General features: G+C 45.9%; 2 protein-coding genes across 3 annotated transcripts in view; one reads left to right on the top strand and one right to left on the bottom strand.

Annotated features, from left to right (window-relative positions):
* The window catches only part of Sans (SAM_USH1G_HARP domain-containing protein Sans), a 129,562-nt gene that overhangs the window by 29,036 nt on the left and 73,435 nt on the right, over nt 1-27,091 (bottom strand). The gene's annotated exons all lie outside the window — the stretch shown is intronic.
* LOC126528972 (solute carrier family 35 member E3-like) overlaps nt 9,708-27,091 on the top strand; it is a 50,164-nt gene continuing 32,780 nt past the window's right edge. Inside the window, exons 1-2 of one of the 2 annotated variants that reach the window (XM_050176569.3) lie at nt 9,708-10,637; nt 14,360-14,692. The gene's annotated coding sequence lies outside the window, so the exon portion shown is untranslated. Of the gene's footprint in view, nt 10,638-14,114; nt 14,693-27,091 lie in introns of those variants that run through there. The other variant, XM_072290044.1, reaches the window with a different exon arrangement.

A 27,091-nucleotide genomic window follows, 5' to 3' on the forward strand; every position in this document is an offset into this window, starting at 1 on the left:
GATGGCGTTGACGAGTGATCGGCGTGTGTTGTTTTGCGGTTTTCGAAAAATAGAAAATATTGATCGCTACTGCAAGAAGAGCTGCTTACGCATGGGTGCGAAGTTGTACTATAGCAGGCACGTTTACGCAGTAAGAGAAGAATCGGTGAACGCAGGAGGCCCGCCGGACATCGTCGGCAAATGTGTCGCCCAGGCGAAAAGCGTAGACTACGATGTGCGTCTAGAGGTGAGCCAATCCTTTCCTCAAAAAAAAAAAAAAATGAAAAAGAAGTGCCTCAATATCGCTAACCGCTTCGTTTCTTTTTCTTTTTTAGTTGTCAGAAAATTGCAGAAATATCTTGCACGCAAGCTGTACATGCAAAGCTGGCTGCGGAGGCTGGCGCACGCGCGCCGCGGCCGTGGCGATATTCGTAAATTAATACGAATATACATCGTGCACGGATGTTCCATGCGCATGAAATCAATCAAGAAACTCTTTTTCCCGTACGAGAAGTTCGTTTTTTACTTTGTGTGTGTGATGCGACTTTGCCGCTGATTGATCCATATATTTTGCAGGTCGACATTCGCGGAAACCGATTCTGCAGATGGTGAGCCCTGCAGCTCTTTTCTCGCAGTTTGCAGGTGTAAATTGTGCCATTAAAGATGAGGAGCGCGGAGACATGATCCAGGTGTCGGCGACGGCATATCTAGCAGACGCAGACGACAGCTTCGACCGAGAGTTTCTAAAAAAAATACTAGATGATGAGGGCAGCATACTCAGTGCGCTAAGGGCCACTTCGACCTCTCCTTTTATTCTGAAAACTGAAAACATGGTCTCAAAGATGTCTATCCCTGAAAAAAATTTCTACAAACAATTCGTCAAAAAAAAACATTGACAAAATATTAGAGATTGCCGAAATCACCAAGGGCCAGGCTGCCGTGGGAAGGTTTGATAATTTTTTATTAACATACACTTCTAATTTTAAATACATGTGACTTGTTTTAACTGAGACATGTTTTCTTCCAGATGGCACAAAGAGCGCCGCATCCGCCTAACAAGTTTCAGTTCCCACAAGGTGAAGACGAGGAGAAGTAATTTTGATCATCTGGCCGAAGCACTAGCTGCACCGAAATATTTTTCTACAGCTGCAACTTCATATAGTAAGAAATAAAATAAGCTGTATGGGCACCATGATTAGCCTTCCTGCCATTTCTTCTTTAAATCTCTCTCAGTATGTGCAGAACATGCACTCGTGCAAAAGATAGCAAATTGTACTCTGCACCAGTGTCTGCTAAATTGAAGCATCTAATCAGCAGCCTTTTTATTGTAGTGCAGGCAATTATGAGCATTTTCTGCATGCAGGAAAGAACAGCGAAAAAACAGCAAGAGAGGAACTCGAGGTTCTTATGGGGCTTCGCATACAGAAGGTATCAAATCTGTATAATTTCCATCAATGCGTGGAAACCATATAATATGTTTTGTTGCAGATTGGACTTGTCATATCAGAGAAGCAACCGTGGTTGTGCTGCAGCCCAGATGGCATCATAGATTTCGGCGACTCGATTCATTTAGTCGAGATCAAGTGTCCATTTTCACTACGGGACAACCCACTTATTGATCCCGTGAATGGAATTAGCTTCGTCCCTTACATCCATTATGTTAATGGGCAACTTATTCTAAAGAGCACTCATCCGTATTTCACACAGGTGCAGCTCATGTTGTACCTATTAATGCTCAACCATGCTTTCTCTTTTGTTTAGTCGAGCAACCAGAGTGTGATAGTTCACGTTAACCATGATGACGGCTTCGTCGCTGAATATATTCCTAAGATGGAATATTTCTACTTCACATATTTTTTGAAGTGCCTCGCTCAGTGTTATCACTCTGCTCTCCGCTAAAAGTGTAGCTCGGCAAGTAGACGTGCACAAACCTCATCATATGCTTCATTAGAGACAAGTGCTCATATTTATGTGCATGTATATTCCACAAAAAAAAATTTTTTTACAAAGCTTTTTTACATACACGTGCTTTTGTCTCTGCTTCAGGAATGAGCCTAGTGAGTGAACAGTTGTCTTGTTGCACATGATCAGTGCTGATAGCTGGGGTATTTATGTTCTGTGTCTTTCCGAAAATCATACAGTTGTGAGTAAGCGCTCGTGTGTCTCCATTTCACTGTGCCCTTGCCAATTGTGCGTGCTAAATATTTCACTAAGAAATATCTGTACGAGTTCCACACAAGGCCATTGGTAGTTTGCTAGTGATCTGCCTAGTGTTGCCTACAGGCCACAAACCTGTTGTTGACTTTTTTCTTCCTTTCCATTAAATATTCTTGTGCTTTGTATGCAAGCGTGAGTGCAAAGACAATAAATGTGAAACAAGCTTGGTGTTATTACAACAGAGTGCAAATTATGCAGCTTACATTCACTAAGTTCCACTTTAGCCAAATCATATCAAAAGGAACCTCATTAAAAGTACTTTACACAGCACCATGTGCACAATCTCAAGTCAAATTTTGTTATTTTACACACAACATAGATGAGCATGTTGCAGCTGCTTTTTTTAACTTTTCAACTCTAAAGCATGGTTATTGAAGCTCTGTTTGAGCTATGAGACACCATGGTAGAGGGTTTCGCATTAATTTTCACTGCCTGGGTATTCTAATGTGCATTAAATTCACATACACAGGTCTTCTGCATTTCTGCCCAAGGGTACAGCTTGTTGCATTGTTAATACCAAGGTGAAAATCCTCAAACAACACAGTTCCTATAAAATCTGTACAGAAGAAGAATGATGGGCCTAGCTCTCACAATTAAGTACTCCTTGCAATGCACACCTGAGGTCACATGCAATGGTTCCCTACATGATAAATGCTGGTAAAACGACTAATGCTGATCTGCATTACCTGCAAATGCATATAATACAACAGTGAAGGTGAACCTTTTCACGCCAGTTTCAATTTGAAAAAAAAAAAAAATATGGGGTCTTACGCGCCAAAACCACTTTCTGATTATGAGGCACGCCGTAGTGGAGGACTCCGGAAATTTCGACCACCTGGGGTTCCTTAACGTGCACCTAAATCTAAGCACACGGGTGTTTTCGCATTCAATTTGAAGGAGTAAATCTTGGTGAATTTATTAATTTATTTGATCGGCGGCAATTTTCCAGCAGTGTTCCTGTAGCTGTTGTGACAGCCATAAACGCAGCAATACGGCGAATTGTCTTTCCTGGACCCGGTTTTCACAACCACGCGACGAGGCGCCATGCTCTCCTACGTTGTCAACGCGTCCACTTCGCATTCACCCCCAACCTATAATCGCCGTCACCCGCGACAGAGGGCGCTACGTGCGCGGCTTGAAGCTGCAGTGCACGAGCCCGTATACCCAAAAAACGCGTCGTTCCCTCCAATGGCACAAAAACCGTCATCATAAATGGCTCATACCTCCCCCCTCCCCTCCTCCCCCTAAGGAAGCAATTAAAAGATGCAAGGCTCATCGCTCTCACAATGCAGAGGCTACAAGCCATCGGCAAAGTGAAGCGTATACCGTGCATACATTCATTAGAATCACGCATACAACGTGCACGGAAACGCGGCGTCTATAGTGGGGGAAATAAATAGAAGTTCCGCTCGCACAAATGCGTTCCATCGCCGTTCCGAACGTCTCGGAAGCAAAGGCAAGTCGCTTCCCGACAAGCAACCTTCCGCTTACGCTCACCTCCGTATTGAGATTTGCAACTTAACTTGAAGCTCATGCTTGACTTGATATAAATGACGCCTGGTGCGAACGCGCCGAAGACGCTCATTGCGTTTCTTTGGCGCGTTGACGACAGGCGTCGTTTAAATCAAGTCAAGCATGGGCTTCAAGTTAAGTTGTATTTCTGACTACGGAGGTGATCAGACATCGACCCACGCACCTAGCTAGTTTGGCGATCTCAACCAGGACGCTCACACTAAACGCGGTGTTTTTAACCCGTTTCTCCCAAGAAGCGTGTCACCACAAACAGGCGAACGAGCATAGACTTGGTGGTTCCCACAACCAGGATGCCGTTAGAGAGCTTGCAGTACATCTCCTGCTACTTTACAGACCATAAGGACATGATTATGTATCTGAACGTCGAGAAGACACCGCAGAGCTCCAGCGACGGTGTGTGTGTCGTTTAGAGGATCGCTTACCACCGGGCAACGATAAAAAAATGTACTTTCACAAATAAACAGTCACGAGGTACAACAATCACATATCTGTCCTTAATTATGTCCGGGTCGTGTTACACATTCGTAACACTTGCTGGCGACAAGCAAGTGCATCAAGTGTTGCTTGCACATAAAGTGCTTGCAAGTGTGTGACCCGCCGTGGTTGCTCAGCGGCTGTGGTGTTAGGCTGCCGAGCACGAGGCCGCGGGATCGAATCCCGGCCACGGCGGCCGCATTCCGATGGGGGCGAAAACACCCGTGGGTACTTTAGATTTAGGTGCACCTTAAAGATCCCCAGGTGGTCGAAATTTCCGGAGTCCTCCACTGCGGCGTGCCTCATGATCAGAAAGTGGTTTTGGCACGATAAACCCCATAATTTTTTTATTTGCAAGTGTCATTGAGGAGGTCGACCTAAAGTGTCACACGTATACCTGACACTGCGGCTTCTTTATACGTCTTGCAACCAGTCCGAGCCCTCAGACGGTATGAGTTTATGCGTTACCTAGTGCGCAGCAGGTTTTCACCTTCACGTGTTACAGGAGTGTTAACATGCTGCCGAATTTGCTTTCTTTTTTTTTTTTTTTTTTTAGTGAACGTTACTTTCAAGCTTTCTTGCGGAGCCGCATAGTCCCGCGGGCAACTGAGAACGGGAAAGCGCCTTATAGCAGCGCTGCACGCAACTAGTACAGCGAGGTGATCGCGTGTCGACGAGCAGTCGAAACAAGCGCGCGAAACAGGATAAAAAGAAAGAAAAAATTCTGATGGAGACTGCACATCGAGACAGAAAAGCGAGATTGAAGCCGGCTCGCGCGGGAGACAGCCGGCGTATTACAAGTTGCCCTACGCGGAGGAAGAAAATCGTAAATAATAATAATAAAGAAACAGGAAACCAAGGGATAAACCCAGACAGGCAATGCGTGCCGCCTCGCCCCGTGCAGTTAATCTCGGCGCGCACAACGGGACGCCTCGGCACACCAGCGCCATCTGGTACGCCTGACGCATGCGTAGGAAGGTGGAAGGAAATCGCACATACGGCGTGTGTGTATATATACATATATATATATATATATATATATATATATATATATATATATATATATATATATATATATATATCCTCAAGCTCCTTCCCGTTTACTAGAAGTGGCCACGATGGTGTGGAATGTAGCGTGAAGGCCTATCGAAGCACGCGAGAAGAAGAGGCCAATGTATGTCCAACGTGGGGGATACGCATGGCCGTACGTTGGAGAAACGTTCGACCGATATTATCGCCACCTACGGTGATGTTCGTAATCAGTTTATTCGGTATCATTAGTTACGACGCGGAAGATCCGAGTTCTACTTCCACCCGCAGCAAGTTGTTTCTCTGTCCACTTCCATTATCCTCCTTGTTTTTTTCAAAATTTTTTACATTTTACAAATTTTTACCGTGCCGCTGCTACTACAGCCGACCCGTCGTGGTGGTGGGAAACCAAGGACAAAATGACTTCCTATAACGAAATTGTGAAATGGTACCGACTAGAGCGAAGGACTATGCCGCCACCTCATCCGGGCTTGACCCGTAAGGAGGCGGTTTTATATCGACAACTTCAAACGGGGTCATTATTCACCCCGGTGCTGATGAGGCACGTGTGTCCAAGTGTTTATGAAAGTGATCTGTGTTGTGTGTGCCGAAAGGAAAGAGCCACTGCAGCTCACATCCTTTGGGACTGTGCTAAGAATCCGCATGAAGCTGCAACAATAACAACGATCCCGCCGCGGCTCGAGGCCGCAACGAGATGCTATGACCAAGATGTCCAAACCCAGGCCGTCCAGCAGATCTCGGCGGCCCTCGAAAGGCAACGACCGAGCGAAACCGGAGGGAGGCTGCCACCCCAACAGAGGGGCAGGCGCGGTCGACCAAAGGGAATAGTGCGGCCGCGGCCGAAGTAGAGGCGCCACACGCCGCGAAGACGTCATGGCCGCGTCACGGTAACGCCTCCCTAACAGGGGAAGGCTAACCGTTCTGCAGGCGTTCACAACAAAGTTTCCTCACTCACTCACTCACATTTCTGTTACAAAATGGGATCGGTGGCGACTTAGCGGTAAATGCGAGAGAAGTGCGTTAGCACTACGTCAGACCTCTTTTGTGTCCCGGATCCGTGATTCCGACCGACCCCGTTCACCAGATTGCATAGTGTTTGCCGAGGAGCTATGTATATACATATACATATATATATATATACTCGACACATATGTACTGCCTCTTCGAGGATAGAAGAGAAGCGGACGGTGGGCTGGAGCAGACCACCGTCACTCATGTGTGTGTGTGTGTATATATATATATATATTCTCCAACGTACGGCCACACGTATCCCCCACGTTGGACATACATTGGCCTCTTCTTCTCGCGTGCTTCGATAGGCCTTCACGCTACATTCCACCATCGTGGCCACTTCTAGTAAACGAGAAGGACCTTGAGGATATATATAAGCACCCGTGTACTTAGATTTAGGGTGCACGTCAAGGAACACCAGGTGGTCCAAATTTCCGGAGTCCCCGTACACTACGCCGTGCCTCATAATCAGATCGTTGTTTTGACACGTAAAACCACATAATTAAAGAAAATTAGAATTGTCATATACATGCATTTTTTTCCGCGTGTGTGAAGTGTGGGACGACGGTCACGTGGTGTATATGGTGTCTGCTTGCGTCATATGGTAGTATTGTAGGAATTACGAAAGCTTACTAATGTACAAAAAGGTCGTCCCGTGGTTAAAAACTGAGCTGGGATCTGCAGCGCACGAAGACTCGTTTAGGTGAAAACGAAATCGAGACAGCGCATGAAACGAGGAAATGATCAATCAATCAATCAGGCACAACGGCGTACGGATGCACGTCCGTCTGGTTGCGTACGCGGTTTGCAGACGACACGCGCCAAGGTTGCGACGCCGCACACACCTGCAAACAAACCAGAACAAAGGAACCAAAGCAGGGGAACCGAAGAAGACGCGCTCGACCAAGTCTTTCCTCGCTCCATTGGAGCAAGCAATGCACACATACGCGTGCTGTAACACCGAAGCCACAGATGCAGCAAACGCGCGCCAAGCGAGACCACCGGATACGCCTCTGTCAAACGCCTGTCGAGACCGCGTAGTATCCGTACGGCACCCGAGAGGGGTATGTCTTCCTCCAGCGGCCATTGACGTACGTGGATAACGAGTACGTCGGCTGCTACGTACGTGTCGTTTGATGTATAGTTTTTGTGTCTTCTGCTGTGTGCCGTCTGCTGTGTGTCGTCTGCTGTGTGTCGTCCTGCCATAAGTCGTCTGCTACGTGCCGTCTGCTACCTGTTGTCCACCTTGAGTCGAGCAGTGTTGAGTCGTCTGCTCCCGTGTCGCGTTGATGTCACTGTTTCGCTAGAAAAGGTGTTCAGCATGTCCATAATCGCATTAAAGTTCACGGAATACCGAAGACGCAGACGTACCTGCATGGTGAGGATGATGATTGAGTATTTCTAATGGCGCATCCCCTTCGATCAATAATGTTTTTACTCACTCGCTCATCCCCTTCGAAACAAAGCGGCGATAAACAGCCGCCTAGCTTGCTTGAACAAGTTTTACTATAAATCTATTGTAGTGGAGCATTTTGATCATCTCTACTTAATATTCTTGCTCTTCATAAAAACTTATATATCTATATTGTAAAGTTATCTACGCATTTTACGCGGTGGCCTGTAACATACCGAGCTCCATTTCTTACCTGCACTTCTTCCCATCATAACTTTAAGCGTATCTTGCTTATCTAGTGCGCCAGCCAGTTAACACTCCCATCAGCTTTGAGTTCCAGCCCCCCTGGAAGGTGGGCGTGTCCTACGGTCCTGGCTCGATGAATATATTGGCACTCCGAAACTATGTGCTCAGTCATCTCCAGACTTCTGCTGCAGCCAACAAATATATGCCTCATCGTTTTTCGACTATATGTTCCTCTGAAATCCCCAGCTCGGACCTCACATAGAAAAGGCACAGCGTTGTTGGTGGCGCCACCATGTGACACCGTCGTCGACTAGAGCACACGTAAGAGTAGGTGCAACTGCCATCTATCTATATCTCGGTTGCAAATGCATTGGCAGTAACAATAATTCGCCTAACACTAGATTTATTTTCTTTATGTTTTGTTTTGCGAGAACAGTGCCGAAGCACTAAAACAGTTCTTAGGGGTTGTGGTTGCAGAAAGCGTCACATGATGGCACTAGCAGCGCTGCCGCCGCCATCGACGTCACCGGTAGTCCGTAAACCGCAATGCATTTACTGACGGGCTAAAACATAACGTAACCTAATCTTTCGAAACCTTGTTTGTTAAGTGCGTTTATCCCGATCTCCGCATACGCTGAGGCTTCAGGTCGTACAGCAAACGCGGGACTTTATACCATGCACCTTTCGCAACTGCCAGGACGCATACGGTACGTTATACAGTCGCCTGAAGTAAGAAAGTTGCACAGTAATGACCTCGCGACGTCGATAAAAGAATAAGTGCGTATGAATATGGCAATGCGCACTTGGGCAGCGCCTCATACATACACCCACCAACCAACAAACAAACAAACGCGCGCGATAGCGCATACAAGCAAAACAAGAAAAAAACAGCCAAATGAGCGCGAGCTAGCGCCAGGCGGAACGAATTTTACGACACGGAGAGCGGAAAGAAACGCATTTCAGCGAAGGAAGCGGGAGATTCCTTCCACCCGGCCAAGGGGGCGCTAGTAAGCGCAAGTCATCGTCATCATCGTTCCGTTTGTAAGGAGCACGCGGCAGGCCTGCCTCGCGGCAAGCGAGGCTTCGGTGCTTTTAGCGCAGCAGCAAGCAGCAGCCGCCGGGCCTTGCCGTGTCGTACGGTGGATCGCGCACTCATCGCGAAAGCAAACCAGGTCACGACCGACCGAGACAAAAGGAGCCAAGACACGCCTCCTACCCACCCCAACTACGTACATACACGGCTCCCTTTCTGCTGGACCGAGTCGTCTTCTGCTTCCTTTTCTCGGCTTCTTCTGCAGTTCGTGTACTGTTCGCGCGGCATTGGTGTAGCTCTCCTTTGAACTCCTTCTGGAAAGGGATGATTCACCGCCACCCAAGCAGACGACGCTTCCTCTTGCACGTCTGCTCGTTCGCTCTGGCAACGTGTACGTTAAGGTCCACGCTCTTGTAGAGTGTGCCCACTTATATAGCATTCAAACCAATGCAACTTGGACGTCCATCATGAACTTGGTAGGGAAAGATATGCTTGGTATACGCCTTCGTAAACTGAGCTGTGTAATCGGTCACGAAATAGTAATTCGCTGTTTCCTTTAACAGTGCACCACTCTGCACGCTTACCGAGACTGAGCTCCGATTCGTTCTTCTGCACTCAAGATATCTGCATCTTCTGACCGTACGCAGTTAAATCGAGATAACACGCGCAATTACCTATTTTTGGCAATTCTTGTAAAACACTTGATGTCCTAAATTAGAGTTCTGCTTCTTGCAGTTGCTAGAACTTAAATTTCCTTCTAAATTGCAACAAATTTCATTCATACCGGTCCAGCCGTTGTCTGGTGATAGCATTTCTGCATTTCACATGTATATGAATAAGGGAAATCAGTTGAATATAAGAGGGGGGGGGGAGCTGTCATACTCAGCTGGTTATAAGAAAAAAAATAAAGAAGCATCTTACTATCTCTACTGCCTTCCCCTTTCCACAGCCGGCCTTCTGTTCACCTAACGCTCACCAGAAGGAAGACTTTGATGCAGAAATAGGTTTTGCTCAATTTCTGTATATTCCAGAGCGGCGGTTGGGTTGCGTTTTAAGTGGCTAACTATCCAGCCCCTTCAACTGCCTCGATTCGTTTCTCGTCTATAGACAAGTGTGACCACACCGCTAGGCACGAAATCCTGAAACAGGGAGGTGAAAGACAAGAGTTGGCATTTCAGAATCGCTAAGAAGCCCGTCGGCGCGCACGTTCTGTAACCAGAAAACAAAGAAAAGAAAACAGAAAAAAAAAAAGAGACAGAGGTTCATATCGTATTCACTGCAGACACCCAACAATGGGCCGATTCGTTGTCCAGACGTCGTCGAGATGTCGTCACCGAGAAAGGACCGATCGACTCGCAAGCCCGCCGGGGGGGGGGGGAGTGGGGGAGGAGAGAGGGGTGCATTCAAAAGAAAGAAAGAAAGAAAGAAAGAAAGAAGGAAAGAAAGAAAGCCTGCTCCGCTGTTAACCGCGATCGATATAGCGACTGAAATGTACGTACGTATGGCTGCTGTATGCTGACGGGCGGCTCGGCTGACCTCCAAAGAGCACTTCGAAAGGTGCTGCATCACTTGTTCTCCGCTTTTCTCTTTCTTTTACATTAACGAGTGTGCAGTCGAGGTGGATACACAGTTGAAACTTTTTCTCTCGGCGTTATTTATACTTTAGTCATTAAGGAAGATCAATGGATAACGTTTTGGCAGGTAAGTCGATTTTACAGTTTGTGCGAGGCAGTCCCGAATATTTATACACTTTTCATTGCCGCTTCAGCGCATAGCTGAACTCCGGCCAGTGCCCTATCTTTTTTCTTATTAAGTTGCCGGATTTAACGTTCTGAAATTGCACAGCTCGTTACGAGGCAGGCCATAGTTGAAGGCCCCGGATGAAATTCTGATCACCTGCAGGTTCGTTGACCGGCACCTAAAGTTCAGCAACATCTCTGCATTTCCGTTATTCGCCGCTTTCGCTCTCACCCAGTGTGTAAGGTAGTCAACCGGGTTTAGTCCTGACCATTCACCCTATTACCTTATCGGTCGCCCCTCTCTCTCTCTTGTGAAAAGGGAAGTCGACGCTGAACCCCAAAGGTGTGCTTTCTCAGGTCGGTGACCCACACCCCATGGTTCCGCTTAAGTTCACGGAATTACCCCACAAGCCATATGCTTTTATTCCTCGCTTGGTCAAGTGGCTATTCGGCGTTTAGCTGGCGGAGCGCGATGTCACAGGTTCGAGTCCCGACTGCTTTCCTGTGCGGTGGTTGAGAAGATAGGCGCGCGTACGTCGAGCTTCTCGTGGCGTGTCAAAGAACCCCCCCCCCCCCCCCCTAGTGTTCGAAACTCATTGACAGCATATTCCCCTATGCGACACCTCTCAAAAAGTGTCGAGCATTGCCTCGGGAAGTTAAACAAATGAATGAATGAATGAATGAATGAATGAATGAATGAATGAATGAATGAATGAATGAATTCAACTGCATTAAATTATTTACTTCGCCATCACATATGTAGATGATAGCCGAGGTGCCCCCAGTAAAGGTAATGTTTCAATATACGTATAGCTTGACAAACCCGTGGACACCGTCTGTAACACATCGGCGACAGTGCAGCATCGATCAGGCCATAATAAATTAAATTAACTAACATTTACATGAAGTTTAACAAAAGGAACAATATAACATTCAACATAACATAAGCAAAATAATGAATGGATGAATCAATCAATAATCAATCAATCATCACAACTCCCCATTTCATGCATCGCCTCTTCTTTTTTTTTTTTTGAGCGACCTTCACATTAGACTAATACCGGTGTCGCTCGGGCGTATACACTTTCGATCGCAGCTGGTTCCTTTGGGGTAAGCTCGCGGAAGGGAGCCAAGGGGGCTCGCGGATTACGGAAACGAGATTTCGTAGAACACGCCAAGTACGCTCTGCTCGAGAGAGAGAGAGAGCTTGCTCCAAGCTGAGCTTCCAGCTGGGGAGCTTTCGCGTCTAAAGTAAAGGGCGATGGTTTTCCGCACAGCCGGCTTGCTTTTACTCAGACAATGCCTTCACCGTCTACGACGCGGCTTTACAGACGCGCTGCAAGGTTAATCGGCAATTGTTCTTGAGCAGTGAGGGGGGGGGGGGGGGGGGGGGAGTGCATTTTGCTTGTAGTAGTATCGGCTCACGAACAAACGCTATCGGCGCGTGAACAAAGAAACAAGCAAACACCCAACCACACACACACACATACGCAACACAACACTCAAGCGAGCTAACACAAAGTATTTCCGCAATAAGCAATGCGAACAGTGCTGTCTCAGACACCTCCGCAGAGCCAGATGTTGAATGCCTCTCTGCTTTTGCAAAGAACGAACTGGAGGTAGTAGCAACTATATGTGCATATACACAACGTTAAAGTGTTATAATATTTGCTAGGATTTCAACAATAAGTTCTGATCGCAAATTATATACCTAGTAGCGATTCGTAGCGCAACAGATTTAACCAGTTCGTAGATTTCAATAGGTCCAATTTGCACAATTGCGAAATCATTTTTTTTTAATTGCCGATTTACAGAGCCGTAAACTGGATGATTCGTTTCTATTGCTTTTTTTTTTTTTTTTTTGCTGCAATTTTGCGATTTTCAACAACTTCTGCAATACAATCGGTATAGCCTCAGTGAAAACTATTCTCCCTGCACACGGTAAAGTTTAGCCTATTACTTTAAGTGCAACAAACCTCGCCGAATTCGCTTCAATAGACGCTAGCGATTTCGCCGTTGGCACGTGTATATATGTCAGATATCGACTCCTGAGGTGAACAGGACGCTTCAACAATTAGCTCGGGCACTCCAATCTAACTATATATCGGAGCGGAGAAGTCGTTTTTATTGCAAACCACCACACTGATTCTGGCGAGTTTTATAGCATCTAAAACAAGGAGTCAACATCTAGTGACTGTAAGAAGTGAATTTCGTATTTTGGTTGTCAACAACTTCACTAAAATTATTGAAAATTACGTAGTTTAAAAAAAAAAACGGAAGAATGAAGTTTACAACTCTATAACTCAACAATAACAAAAGGATATTACAATTTTATAAACTGACCTAATAATTTATCTAAAGCGAACAAAACTAATGTATCATACACCGCTACGAAATATACCACTAATCTGTGCGTAAGTCTTTTGCAAAACACCTCGTAACCAGTGAAAGAAATATTAAATTATGGGGTTTTACATGCGAAAACCACGATTTGATTATGAGACACGCCGTAGTGGAGGACTTCAGAATAATATGGACCACCAGGGGTTCTTTAACGTGCACCTAAATCAATGTACATGGGTGTTTTCGCATTTCGCCTACATCGCGTAACCAGAGAAGCAATTTCGCGTTAGCTGTGAATTAATATAAGAAAATGTGCCCATTTAGATTTCTTTTTTATAATGGATGCAGTTTGCAGAAGTGCGGTATACCATTTTTCGTGCAAAGTCGCAGATGTGTAAACTTCGCGCTTCATTTTTTTTTAACCTTACCGATTTTAGGGAATTCTCGTAAACAAATTCCATGCCCAAAATAAAAGTTCTGCTTCTTAGAATCACCAGAACTTAGATTCCTCTCTAAAATGCAACAAAGTTCATTGAAATCAGTCCGGAGGTCGTCCCATAAAAGCCCTGCGCCAGGTTTGATGAGGTTTGTTACACTTAAAATAAAAAGATAAAATTATAGTTAGTGTTGGCAGCGAATTCTCTATGTAGGCCGTCAATTTCTCTAATAATAATTGTTGCAAATAGCAAATTTTCGGAAAACGAAACTATGGTGATTACAACTTTGTAACACAGCAATAAAACGATATTACAATTCTGTAAATTGCACTTAATAGTACATCTTAAGCGTACAAAATTGATGTATTATGTATGGCTCTCAAATGGACGACTTATATGTGAAGACATTTTCAAGCACTTGTAAACAACGTAACAAATTCACGTTAGATATCAATTGATTAATCAAATTTGTCCGCTTTGAATGCTGTGACGGATGTAGTTTACAGAAATGGAATGTCCGTTGGTTAGTGCAGAGCTACGAATATGTAAACTTCGTGCTTTTATTCTTCTTCCACAATATTTCTGATAAAAATTTCTTATAAAAATCGGGCCTTAAATCGCGATTCCGCTTCAAACAGTCACTATAATTTAACTTTATCTTTCAAACGCAACAAATATAATTAAAATCGGCCAATTGGTTACCTCAGGAGAGAGTTTCTGCGTTTTACATGTACTATTTGAATAGCCGTAATCGGAGTTGGGCCCGACCCAAAGCTTCCCCTCAAAGCCCGCGCATATACTACACCCGTCCAGCTGCCTTTATTACGTAGTACACTATTCCTGGTTTTCCTTCACCGTCTTACACCTGTCTCTTTTTCATTCACCCTCCCTCTACCCTGTCTAGAGAATGCCGCGTCGCTGGACGGAAAGGCTTCTTCATTCCGCGACCAACTTTACGGCCCGCTTTCACGAGCTACCGTTGCTTAAAGACAGCCCTGAAAAGAAAGATTAAAAGACAAAAAAAAAAACAAGGAAAGCTGTGGCATCGTACGCACTGTCACCTCGTCAAAGCCAGAGTACGCGAGCGACCACTTCGCACTCAGCTACGACCGCTAGGAGGCGACACCAGAGTGCGCCTCGACCAAGGCAAGGTCCGGTGATAACTGTGGAGGGAGAGGAAGCAACGGCAGCGCCACGGTGCGGCGGCCACGACCGCGGGACGCAGACGGAGCAGACGGTATGTGTGCGCGGCGAAGTGTGTTCACTCCGCGGTTTACTACCTGCCACTGTTACGGTGCAGCAGTGGGAAGAATCTGGAGAGCTGGCTTATAACGTTTTAGACTACGGCTACGGTTTATTACCTGCCACTATTACGGTGAAGGGTTGGGAGAGAGCTGGCTTGTAACGTTTTAGACTACGGCTACGGTTTATTACCTGCTACTATTAAGGTGCGGCAGTGTGAAGGGTCGGGAGAGAGCCGGCTTATAATGTCTTAGACTACGGCTACTGTACAGGCATCCTGCACCGGTCAGGGGGCGCTACGGTCGACTCAGCGATTTATTAGGCAGCCCGAGCTGGGGCTGTCCGAGAAGAAAATAAAAACATACCGGAGCAAATATCAGCCACGGGATGAGGCAGGCGTCCGCTGCAGCAAAAGTGCGGAAATGAATCAGCACATCGTAATTTTGAATGCCGGGACATTCACCCCAGGAAGACCCGCAGGAAACTTCCACGTGCGCTGGGGTTTTAAAACCGGATGGCTGAATTAACCGGTCAACAGTCGAGAGAAACGAGAGACCTTTACAGCACTGGTGGAGAAAAAAGGCAGGGAAGAGGTTGATGAACCGGAGTCATAACAGGCACAAGTTCAATACAGAGATAGAGGTTTTCATGAAATAGACAAATACCTACGGGGGGTATAGGCAGAATGCTATAGGCTGCGATGCATGTATATATAACACCCGATAAGCTCAAGCAACTAGGTGACTACAGCTATGGCGTTCTGGTGCCGGGCACACCGAGGTCACTGGTGCGACTACCGACGGCGACTACATTTCGGTAACAGCGAAATGCGAGCGAAAACGATCGTGCGCTGCGTTCGACGTAAAGTATCCCGGATGGTAGAAAACGTAATGTGAAACACGAGCTGGCAGTGGGCCACCAAACGTCTTTACTGAACCCTAATTGAACAAAATGAAAGAAATAAGAAATTTACACATGTAAAATAAAGTTCTCAGAATCATAGTAATTAAAAAAAAATGAGTTCGGAGATAGCGAGATCGCTGGCCTGCTGATTTTGGTTCCCACGTTTCACCATTCGCGTATCTTGAGCGCGTTATCTAAAACAGCAAGTACACGTATATAAGTGGTATATAAGAGGTAAAGGGTAAGACGTGTACAGAAGACGTAAATTAGAGGTCGGAAGTCGGCGTTCCCTGCGCGTCCGCCTGTCGAGCTCAGTGCCAAAGTTATGTCCTGACCTTAAGCGCTCAAGCCGGTGTCGGCGAACAGTGTATGCATACACCGCGCCAGGTTGTAAATTCAAACCGAGAGCAGGCCAGAGATTCGGCTCTTTGAATGAGCGCTTACGGCTTTCCCCCGAGTTTCGTACAAACAGGCTTGCCCGGTTGCCGGCCAAGTGAAGCGCTCTGGCACTTTACGAGGTCCGTGCCGCATAAAGAGGCGCACTGTGGATCCTCTCGAAAGCGAATTTCCATGACGGTTCGCGAAGCCGAGCTGTGGACACGGTTGTAGTAAGACGCTTCGGCTTCGCGGCCTCTGGACAAATCGGTATACATCGTGCCGATGCGCGGAGAGTTCGATTATCGATCGCTGTCGCATATCGTTAAACGGAGTCGGTGGAAGCGTTTCGGTTTTATTTGTTCTACCCTTCGCTGCGGCGGCTACGAACGCGGGGTACCGGATTTACGCGAGCATAACCTATAGCTCCTCTATTCCTGAATGATGACGTGGAGATTTGGGAGGTGCGCTTCAGACTTTTGGCGTCCATTTTTTTCCCGGTTCGCAGGGCGCAACGCTTTGTTTTGTTGTATACCTCTGTTGTGAATAATGCTATTATTTTGTAGCGTCTGTTCTGTATATACCTTGAAAACCACTCCACGTGAACAGCCTGTGCAATGTCGACAGTAGTTTAATGAGTGAGTTATTAAATTAATCAAAGAATTACTTACGGAATGGTTCCGAAAGTTTAGAAGTGAACTCTACACTGCAAGATGATTTACACAAGTGCGTGCATGTCGCTGTAGAAAATGCCTTTGACGCATCTTTATCTGCCAGCTTTTTTTTTTTTTTTTACTTTCCTGCGATACATGTAACTATGAGAAAAGCACCCAATTCTGCATACTTATAAACAGTAATACGAAGGGCATATTTGCACAGGTTACGTATTTGTCTTGTAAGGGTGTAGGGGTGCTTTACTTTGGCGACGCAGTTTAGCTCTGATGGCAGCTATGCAATATCACTTCGGGTAGAATGTCACTACAAAGCAACGTAATGTGTGTCGTTCTTAGGTACGTAACAAGATGGAACTAAACGACCCCAAAGTATTTATCGCTGTCGTACATCGTCACGAAGTACGTAAAAAACGTACTTTTGTGGCTGCTACCAACACGGGTACCGCATTTACTCGAGTTTAACCCTCCAAGGATAGCTTGAAGGTTAGTCTATGGCTAACACCATGTATTTCGGAACAAGAACAGCTTTAAAAGTTAGATTGTGCTGCTTTCGTTCTAAGTACGACACCCATCAGTCCTGTGTCACGGCGTACATTGAGAAATGCTTTACGCTTTCAAATATCTGTGACGAAAGAGCTCCGAAATTTTCGAAGGTACTAACTCTCAGTCATTCCCAAGAAACGCATAGAATGTCATTTAACGAGTAAATCCCGAGTTTTTATTGACAACAAGCAGCCCACTCTCTCATATAACGGTTCGGAAAGCGAACTGCTCGCTTGCTCCTCGCGCGATCGGTCAAAATTGTGCTCTCGTCAGCAACAAAGTGTGATTCTGACCAACCGTGCGAGAGCAAGCGAACGATTCGCTTTCCGAACCATTACAGCATCGCTGTCCCTGGAATAGCAGCCCAGCCTGCTGGGCCGCCATCTTGCACACGTTCGAATAGCCGACGTTCGGTTTCGCCTCACGCGGTTGTCCAGGCCGCACCCATATCCCGGCCTAAGCCCAGGACGGCGTTCAGTTCCGATCGCGTTGTCAGATTCTATAATTGCGGCGTTTGGAGTCAATCAGGGAGGTAGCGTGAAAACCCTGTGGGCGAATCGGAATTGACAGGATGACAAATTCGATAATATGGCGGAATTTCGTATTATACAGAATACCACCCGGGAAAACAATTCCGTGTTCTTTCTCCTTTGCTTCGGCTATTACGATCAAACTGCACATCCCGCGTACTCCGACTTCCGCTGTTACACATCTCTGAGAGGAAGTTAGCGGGTAATTAAGATTGCGATAGGCCACTTCTGCGTAAAGAAAGAAGGAAAGAAAGAAAAAAGAAAGTCAGTGGCGATCAAGTGAACAAACGTCGAGAGTTATTCGTTAACATCACGTCGTACCTCTGTGAGGCCCTGTATCCATGAACTTAAACCGCGTTCACGACTTTGCAAAGTGTTCGGGAGCTCACTCGATGCACGTTCTGCCTCTTCGAGGGGCGATGTGCAATTGACGGCGGTCCGGAGGAGTCCACCGTCAGTTGCATATATATATATATATATATATATATATATATATATATATATATATATATATATATATAAAGGGTTTTCTTTAAAGTTCAGTACGCAGGACCCGACGTAACATATGCAGGAAAGAGACGACGAACCTCTGAGTCATGTTTGTATATCGTATCCTGAACACATCTGCATTTCACTTTTGTATTCGAGAATGCGTGTCATTGACAATCATTTATGATGTGCAGTGTAAGTTCTAGTCAGCGCAGATAGTGCGCCCTCTGCTCTTGATGCGGTGCTTTTAAAGCTGTTTATGAGTTGTCCATGCACTACTGTACTCTGACGAAGGCTGGGGCACCAGCCGAACACGTTAAGTAAATACATCTTCCAAAAGGTCCGTCTCCTTGGTGCATATATATATATCAGGGGCGTAGCCAGGGGAGGGGGGCTTATGGGGCTTCAGCCCCCCCCCCCCCCCCCCCACCGGAATGTTTTCGTGCTGTCCATGCACCGCCGACCAAAGCAACCCCTGGCGCCAGAAATCATTCTGGATTTTGTCTAGAACGTCTTTTTCACGCTCGAAAAGACCGCGAAAATGGCCTACTCAGGCTGGATTTCGCGGCAACGCCCATGCACCGGGAGTCGCATAACGCAAGCAGCCCTATCCGAGCACAAAGATTCAAGGACGTTTTGATGGCGAACGGGCTGGCCACGGCATCTCGCGGAGGCCGCGGAATACACTCTATCATGGAATCTACGGAGCGCGTGGATGTCTAACTCCGAAACTTTATGGGTACAAAGTTCTCATAAACTTTTGATGTTAAAGGTCCATTGACATTTACAAACGTGTGCTTTAGATATTCAATTGCGGAACTTTGTAAGTTTAATGTTCCCATAAATATTTGACGCCAAAGGTGCATTAACTTTTCCAAAGTCATACATGGGGCCATACAACGAGACAAGCCAAATCAACACACTATCAGACAAGTTGACAAAGCCCGCAGCGAGGCCCGATGAGACGAAGCGTTGTGGTGGTTGATGCGTGCCGTACATGTCACATGACAAAATATTAACGTTTTTTTTTTTTTCCCGTGCGCCAAAGCATCCAGTGAAGACACTAAAGCCAGCCAAGGTAACTACGTTCTTATTTGTTTTTCTACTTTGACTTTTAATCGCGAGGACACATTGAGCCTCTTCAATTTTTTTTTTTTGTTCTCGCTCCCCTACCCGCGGGCTGCCACAGCCAGCCAGAGCGCATGCGTTTTTCTCGTGTTGCCCCGACCATGGCGCAGCGCACTTAATTCGGTGCGCGTTCGGTTTTCTCTGGCCGAGTGCATTTTCGCCTGGCAGAGCTTTGGACGTTTTCTAGCTAGCAGACGAGAAAAAGAAACAATGGTCGCTCGCCGCCATCACTGTGGGGACTCGACGGATTGCACCGCGTTCGCTTGAGCGCAACCTCTCCAGAAAGTCTTGTCTCGCCGGTGTAGGATACCGAGCAGTACATATACGCATGGTTCTTGGTGGACCAAGCGTCTCGTGTTTTCTTCGATATTCCTTTAATAGCCACATTAGTTGCTCAAAGTAGGCATTCGATTGTGACCAACATATACTTTCCCTTGCGTTTCTTTTTTTTTTTTTTTTTACTACGATGCCCCCGCCCTAGAAAAGGAAAAAAGAAATAACGTTGTTGCGGCGCAGAGAATTGTCGCATGGTGAAAGTTCGATTTTGTTACTTCTTTTGGGGAAAGCAATGGGCCATGGAACGCTTCAGTTGTCCGTTACTCTTGTTATATTATTGCGATAGCAATTATAGGGACTCTCCAGCGCATTCCTGTCATCGCCATCCCCCTCATGTTTCGTATAAAGTCCAAAGGCGATAACATCGTGACCGCGCTCCGTATGCTGTATGTGCCAGTGAAAGCGTGGGGGGGGGGGGGGGGGGGGGGGATGGCTGAGCCGACGACGGTGGCTCAAAATCTTGCGTGCGCAAGGGAGAAAAGTGAGGAGCAAGCGCGCCGCTTTCCGTCGCGCGCGATACATCGGGGGGAGTGGATGGAATGGGAGCGGAATCTAGGACTCTGTGAATCTGTGGCTGCGCAACATGTTTATTTGCCTTGCTTGACCCATTATATAGCGTGACTTTTTCTTAGATACGTAGATTTATTGGAGACTAATGTTTAGATACCTTGTTGCGATGTTTTGTGTATACGTGCAGTGAACTTTGTTTCCAGTGGCAGTTTTTTGCCCTTTATCAAGCTGTATCTTCGCATTTGTGTATTCCATTGTATCTTCGCATTTCTAATGTACGAGGGCGAGTCAAATGAAAGTGAGCCTACCCACCCCGTGCAATTATGGTTCTGTTCATTATCTGGAAGGCCTGCGCGTAGCACACAGGCATCTCTCATTTGCAAAAGTGACACGCAGGTGTGAGGATAAATGTTCTTTAATGCTCTCATACACTGGGTTGAACACGGCTGCGTGACGTAATGGACGCTCCAGAAGTGAAGCAGCATAATGCCGTGATGTTTTTGACAGCTGAAGGTGTTTCCCAAAAAGAAATTAGTCACCGTACGATTGCCGTGTACATTGAACATTTCATTTCATTGGCCACTGTGAAGCGTTATAACAAATGGTTCAAAGGAGGACGTGAAAGTTGCAAAGACTATCCCAGATAGAGGGCCAAAGCCATCGTGCAATCACCCCTACCAAAATTGCAAAGGTTGATGATCTGATGACACAAGAACGGAGGATAAGCATCGATGAACTGGCAGAGAGTGTGAACATCAGCCACGGTTCAGTTCACCGTCACCGTTCACGCCATAATTCATGAACGTCTCGGTTATCCGCTCTTGTGTGCGCAATGGATGCCCAAGATTTTGAACCACCGCCAGAATACGGAGATGTTCGGCGCTGCCTTTGCTCATCTGATCCGGTATCACAATAAGGGTTGCGATTTCTTGTCTGCAATTGTGATCGGAGACAAACCATCATGCCACTACTACGAGCTTGAAACACGACGGCAAAGCTTATAATGGAAACATTCGAATTCACCACGCCCAAAGAAAGCAAAGACCGTCATTTCTGCCGGAAAGGTGTTGTTGACTTTTATTTTTGGATCGTCAGGGGCCATTACTGATAAGATTTGCTAAATCTTGAGAGACCATGAATTGTTTCCGATATTGCTAAACGCCGGATCGGCTGCGTGTCGCAATCAAGAACAAACTACGTGAAAAATTGACGAATTGGGTCATCTTGTTCCACGACAATGCCCGTCCACACGTCGCCGATGTGGTTAATACAAAACTGGCAAAGTTCAAGCGGGAAACGCTGCAACATCCGCCATACAGCTCCGACCTGTCGCCTTGCGACTTCCACATATTGGGGCAACCGAAAAGACAGCTCAAGGGAACCAGATTCGTCTCGGACGATAACGTGAAAGTCAGTTGCAGACGGTTTGAAGCAGCAACCCAAGGAGCTCTATGAGACTGGAATTACGCGACTCGTTATTCAATGTGACAAATGTCTAAATGCAAATGAAGGCTACTTTTAAACAAAGTACCCCGTTTGTCATATACTCGCATTGGCTCACTTTCATTTGACTCGCCCTCGTATATTCGGCAGAACTCCTGCTTTTTATACGTGCTCTCTGTTGCGACTATAGTTTCGGTGCAATTACACACGACACGCGACCGGTGACAGCGGCCCCTGCGTAATACATTGGAACAAATGACAGCGTCATTGAGGTTTTTCACTGGCCGTTGCATATGTACAAGAATGTAAACAAGGATCTTGAATGACAAAGTTCCATTAACATATTTGCCCTCAACTTGTTCATTTCATGGCCTTTACATCTTTCATATCAGCGGCATGCAATGCTTTGCTGGTTTCGAACTGATGTATTTTTAAAGTTCGTGTGATATTTTCTTTACTTATTAAATAGACAAAAAACATGGAAGCATTGACATCAGTTATGTTGGACACAATTTTTGGCACGTACGAGTATAATGTCTTATGAAAAAATACATATTTTATTTGTATTGACAGTGCGTAGCGTTCAAGAATTCGTTTGCAGCATCTTTGGCAATGACAATGCAGTTATTATTCATGTATTCAATTCATGTATTCAAGTTCAATTCTAGTGTCTGTTGGAAGCGGAATTTCGATTTAGGGCCTGAACATTGTTTAAAATAGTTTGAAAAATTCGAAACTTGGAAATAAATAGAAGCACGAAGTTTACAAATTAATAGCTCTGCATCAAGAACAGATATCGCGGTTCTGTAAACAGCATCTATTACACCATTCAAAGTGTACAAATTCGATACGTCTATTTGTATCTGACGTGAATTGGTTATGTTATGTACAAGGGTTCTGCAAAAGCCGTATTTTCATAATACTTAATTTTTTTAGACTCATGTGTAACATATCAATTTTGTCCGCTGTAAATGTACTGTTATGTGCAATTCACAGAATTGTTATATCAATTTTCATTGCTGATTTACAGAGTTGTAAACTTCATTGTATCGTCTTCTGAAGATTTTCGATTTTTGCCACTTTTTAATAAAACATTGACGACCTAAATCGAAAATTCTAAACACACTGTCACTATAATTGAAGTGTTTCTTTTAAATGCAACAAACCTCATCAAATTCGGTGCAGTGGTTGCCGAGAAAAACGAATTCTCCTTCTACATGTATTTAGATAGGAGCATCCGACCTAATGTTTCTTCTTAGGAGAAGGCCGAGCTGCAACGTGAGCCCCCCCCCGAACGATATTTCTGGCTACGCCACTGATATATATATATATATATATATATATGCCTTCTCTCTCTCTTAAGAGTGAGAGAGGGGGAAGAAGGTGCATAAGCAGGTGAAGAGGGAGAGTAGTTTGGAGAGCTGGGGCTATACTCTCTCTCTCTCTCTCTCGGGGGGGGAGGGGCTGTATAGATATATATATATATACAGCACGTGACCAGCTTCCCACACTTCACATGCCGTTATTTTTTCTACTATGACACTCCTAAATGCGAACGCATTAAAAAAAGACGCCAGGATTCGAGGAAACCGGACACTGGAATATGCGAGCGAGAGAGAAACACACAGAATAATGTGAGAACGATTCTGGCGCGTCATGCGAACCGCGGGTTTGTTGTTTTATGCATGCCGCGCGTGCGCTTACGCGGTATTTCGCGGGCGCCGCCAAACACTCCGCTTGGCTGCGCGCCTGTTTGTACTCGAACTGCGAGCGCGGTGTGCGCGTGTACACGTGAGAAGAAAACAGCTGGCGGGGACGGTCGTTACAAACGCGCGAAGGACGCCGCTGTGAAAATGGCCGACGCCTCCGCGTGCTGACCCACTGGTAATGCCCCGCCTGGCACGTTGCGCACAAACCGTGAGATATAGTGCGCGCGGATTCTTGAGAAGAAAGAAAGAAAGAAAGAAAGAAAGAAAGAAAGAAAGAAAGAAAGAAAGGAGGATAAGTGCGGTAGACCTGCGGGAAGCAGAAGTATACCTGCGGGAAGCAGAAGTTCTACATAAACAACGTCTCACTCAATCTTGCGGGAAGCAGAAGTAGACCGGCGGGAAGCAGGAGTCCTGTATAAAGAACGTCTCACCCAATGAAGGTCGTTGGTCTTGCGTTTCGAAATATGGGGCTCGCTGCGCATTGCACCGCAAGGTGGGGGGAGCTTTCCTTACGAATTAAATTTAGGCATCTGTAGGCTGTGTGTAGGCGATTCTTATATAAACTGCACTACAGACCTTATAGAGACCTACGGCCTCGAACTTTCAGCTGACAGCCGTCTATACATTATAGGTAGGAATAGTCCTACAGAACGTCTTCAAAGTGCCATAGGTAGCCTATGGCCCCATGCATTTTTTTTTTTTTTTGTAGACAGTCATTTCTATATTGTCTATAGACATGTTCCTATAGAAAATGCGCAGACCCCTGTGCCCAGACCCACTAAAAAGACGCAGGACTCAAATCTTGTTGATTTGAAATAAAAGTTTACGCTCTCTCTCTCTTCGTCGATAAAAAGTAGAAGTAAGGTCTTAAGTTTACAGCCTATCCGCAGACCAGTCTATAAGGTACAGCAGAAACATCATGACCGCATGAACTGTCTACGCGCTGTCCAAATGAGAATTTTATGAAGGTTCCACTGCGGGTCGCAGTCACCTCATGTTGTCTGTCCGTTGTCTCACATTGCTGGCTTCGGGAAGTTCGATAGAGATAATTTCGCACCGGTGTATGCCTCAGTGAAGTGTTTAAGTGAGCATTAAACACAGCACAGCAGAGATCGAGAACGCGATTTTTTTTATACGACACATCAATCAAGGCAGTTAGCGTCAAGATCTGTGTGATAATCACTGAGTGAATAAATAATATAATAATTAGCTAAACTTTCCACAGTACTCCTTCAATTAACAATTCTAGATGGCCTTATAAGTGCAAAACTGAAGCGATCCGGGGCGCAAATCATTTGCCTCTTCGCTAGAAACATTGCGGCTTGTAGCATCTGTTTCGAGAACTATGTGCCCCCCCCCCTCCCCCCCCCCCGAGAATTGCGGTGAAATGTCCCGAGTATTTTCAGTACTGCACTCGTTCGCACTGCCTGAAGATGTTAGCCGTGCACCAATGCATTTTGGCTGCACAATTAGAGTACACGCATGTGTCTCAAAACCGGTGAGCCTCCAGCGACCGCCTCCTCAAAGTAACAGAAACGGGTCTCGAAGGCTTCGCTTTTGCGGGCAGCACGTGCCAGAAGCGATTGCAGGAGTCGGAAACACGTCATAACCACCATGTTTCTGACAGCACCTATTACGCTGCAGACGAGCAGCCCCAAGTTGCGAACGCTAACGACTCCTTGTCTCGTTCTCTCGGCCCTGGTATATCATCTCGGTCTGTTTGTTTCTCTGCCCACGGTAGCCACTTACCCCGTTGACCCCCAACATCTTATGCAAACAACGTTAGGCAGACCTAATGACGTAATTGAGTACACAGTGAGGCGAGATGACACGCGATGGCGGCGTGCCATCATTCTGCAAGTCTCCTTCCTCCTCACCAGGTGGCGTTTCCCCAGAGCCTTCTGCTTTGTCGTCTGTTTCGTACATCGTCTGTTTTGACCAGCAGACGATGCCTATGCATGTGCCATTGCCCGCTGAGTTCCGTACTCAAATTACTATAGAAGAGGAATATGGCGCTGCTGTAGCTCAGACACCGTGATTATATAATGGGGAGTACGTGGCTTTTTCTTTACGATTTGGCATGGCTTCGTTGAGAAAGTAAACTTCAACACCTGATATGTTCTTTGCGGTTCAGGTGTGCGGCACATACAGGGACACTAGTCCTGTATCGTCGCTGGTGATGTGGGCCCAGGTGCTCCCGCACGCTCGCAATAGCCTCCCAGGCAGCTATTGTTGGAAAGGTCCACAAGGTGGTAGGACACGAAAGGAAATACCTAATCGGTACTTAAACAACTGTTATACCAGAAGTGCGACTTAAAGGATCACTCGATCACCTTATAATACACTATCTTATTCTACCGGTGCTAACATACGGGGCAGAAACTTGGAGACTGACAGAGAAGCTCGAAAACAAGTTAATAACCGCGCAAAGAGCGATGGAACGAAGAATGTTATCCCTAACGTTGGGAGACAGGAAGAGAGTGGTGTGGATCATAAAGCAAACAGGGATAGCCGATATTTTATTTGGCATTAAGAGAAAGAAATGGAGCTGGGTAGGTCATGTAATGCGTAGGTTAGATAACCGGTGGACCATTAGGGTTACAGAATGGGTGCCAAGAGAAGGGAAGCGCAGTCGAGGACGGCAGCAGACTAGGTGGGCTGATGAAATTAAGAAATTCGCAGGCGCTAGCTGGAATCGGTTAGCGCAGGACGGGGGTAATTGGAGATCACAGGGAGAGACCTTCGTCCTGCAGTCCATGGACATAAAATAGGTTGATGATGATCATTGTAAATAGTCCTCTCGTCGAAGAATGTGCCCTGCTGAGCTTTTAGTGATTTCGATGCAAAAACACGCAGTATGGACGTTTTCAAATACAAATTCCATGTTACCTTTAGCTCGTAGCCCAAAGTAAAGGAGGAACACGCTTTGTCAGTCCAGAAAGCGTAGAGAGGCAGGTTATTTGACAGAGCTATACAGACAGGTAGTGTTTGAAACTGATGCTTCTGTAGTGGTCGATGCACAGCGATCAGATGGTGTTTCATTTCATATTGTACCACAATGTATACCATCCTCAAGTCAACCACTGAACTCGGCGCATACGGCATAACAGGTCCATCTTCAGAGCTACTGCGAAGTTCTTTACACGACTGACATACAACAGGTTCGCATTTCAGGAGTACTGTCCGACACAAAATAACACTGGCGTCCCACAGGGGTCCGTACTCGGTCCTCTCTTGTTTCCTGTATTCATTAATCATTTCCCAAACTCCCTAGCTTCTACAGAATGTCTTCTGCACGCGGACGACACCATGCACTGTTTACACTTACCATAACGACGTCCGTACACTAACTGAGCGTTTAAATGATGAACTAAATAAAATGACTAGTTAGTGTAAAAAAATGCTCATTAACCATCTGAATTTTTTTTTCAGTTCTTTCACTAAAGCTCGACCTAATCTTCTAGTAGTGTACATATATCCTCTCATCCGGTATTACCATCAATGACTTCTCATTTTTAGCTGTTTTAAAGTTTCTCCTTTCTAAAGTTTAATTTGCATGTCAGCTCCTTGAAAAAGAAAACTGCTTATGGTATCAGCGTGATCTTAAAGCTCAGACACTAATTTCAAAAGCGCGCTCTCCTGACATTGTATTATGTCTTTATTTATGGCCGTTTAAAGTATTGTATCAGTTCTTGGGGTCTTATATATCTTTGTCACACAGCTCCATTGCAGCACATCCAAAATAACGCTGTCC

The sequence above is a fragment of the Dermacentor andersoni genome, chromosome 8 (assembly GCF_023375885.2).
Source record: "Dermacentor andersoni chromosome 8, qqDerAnde1_hic_scaffold, whole genome shotgun sequence".
In the NCBI taxonomy this organism is placed as follows: domain Eukaryota; kingdom Metazoa; phylum Arthropoda; class Arachnida; order Ixodida; family Ixodidae; genus Dermacentor; species Dermacentor andersoni.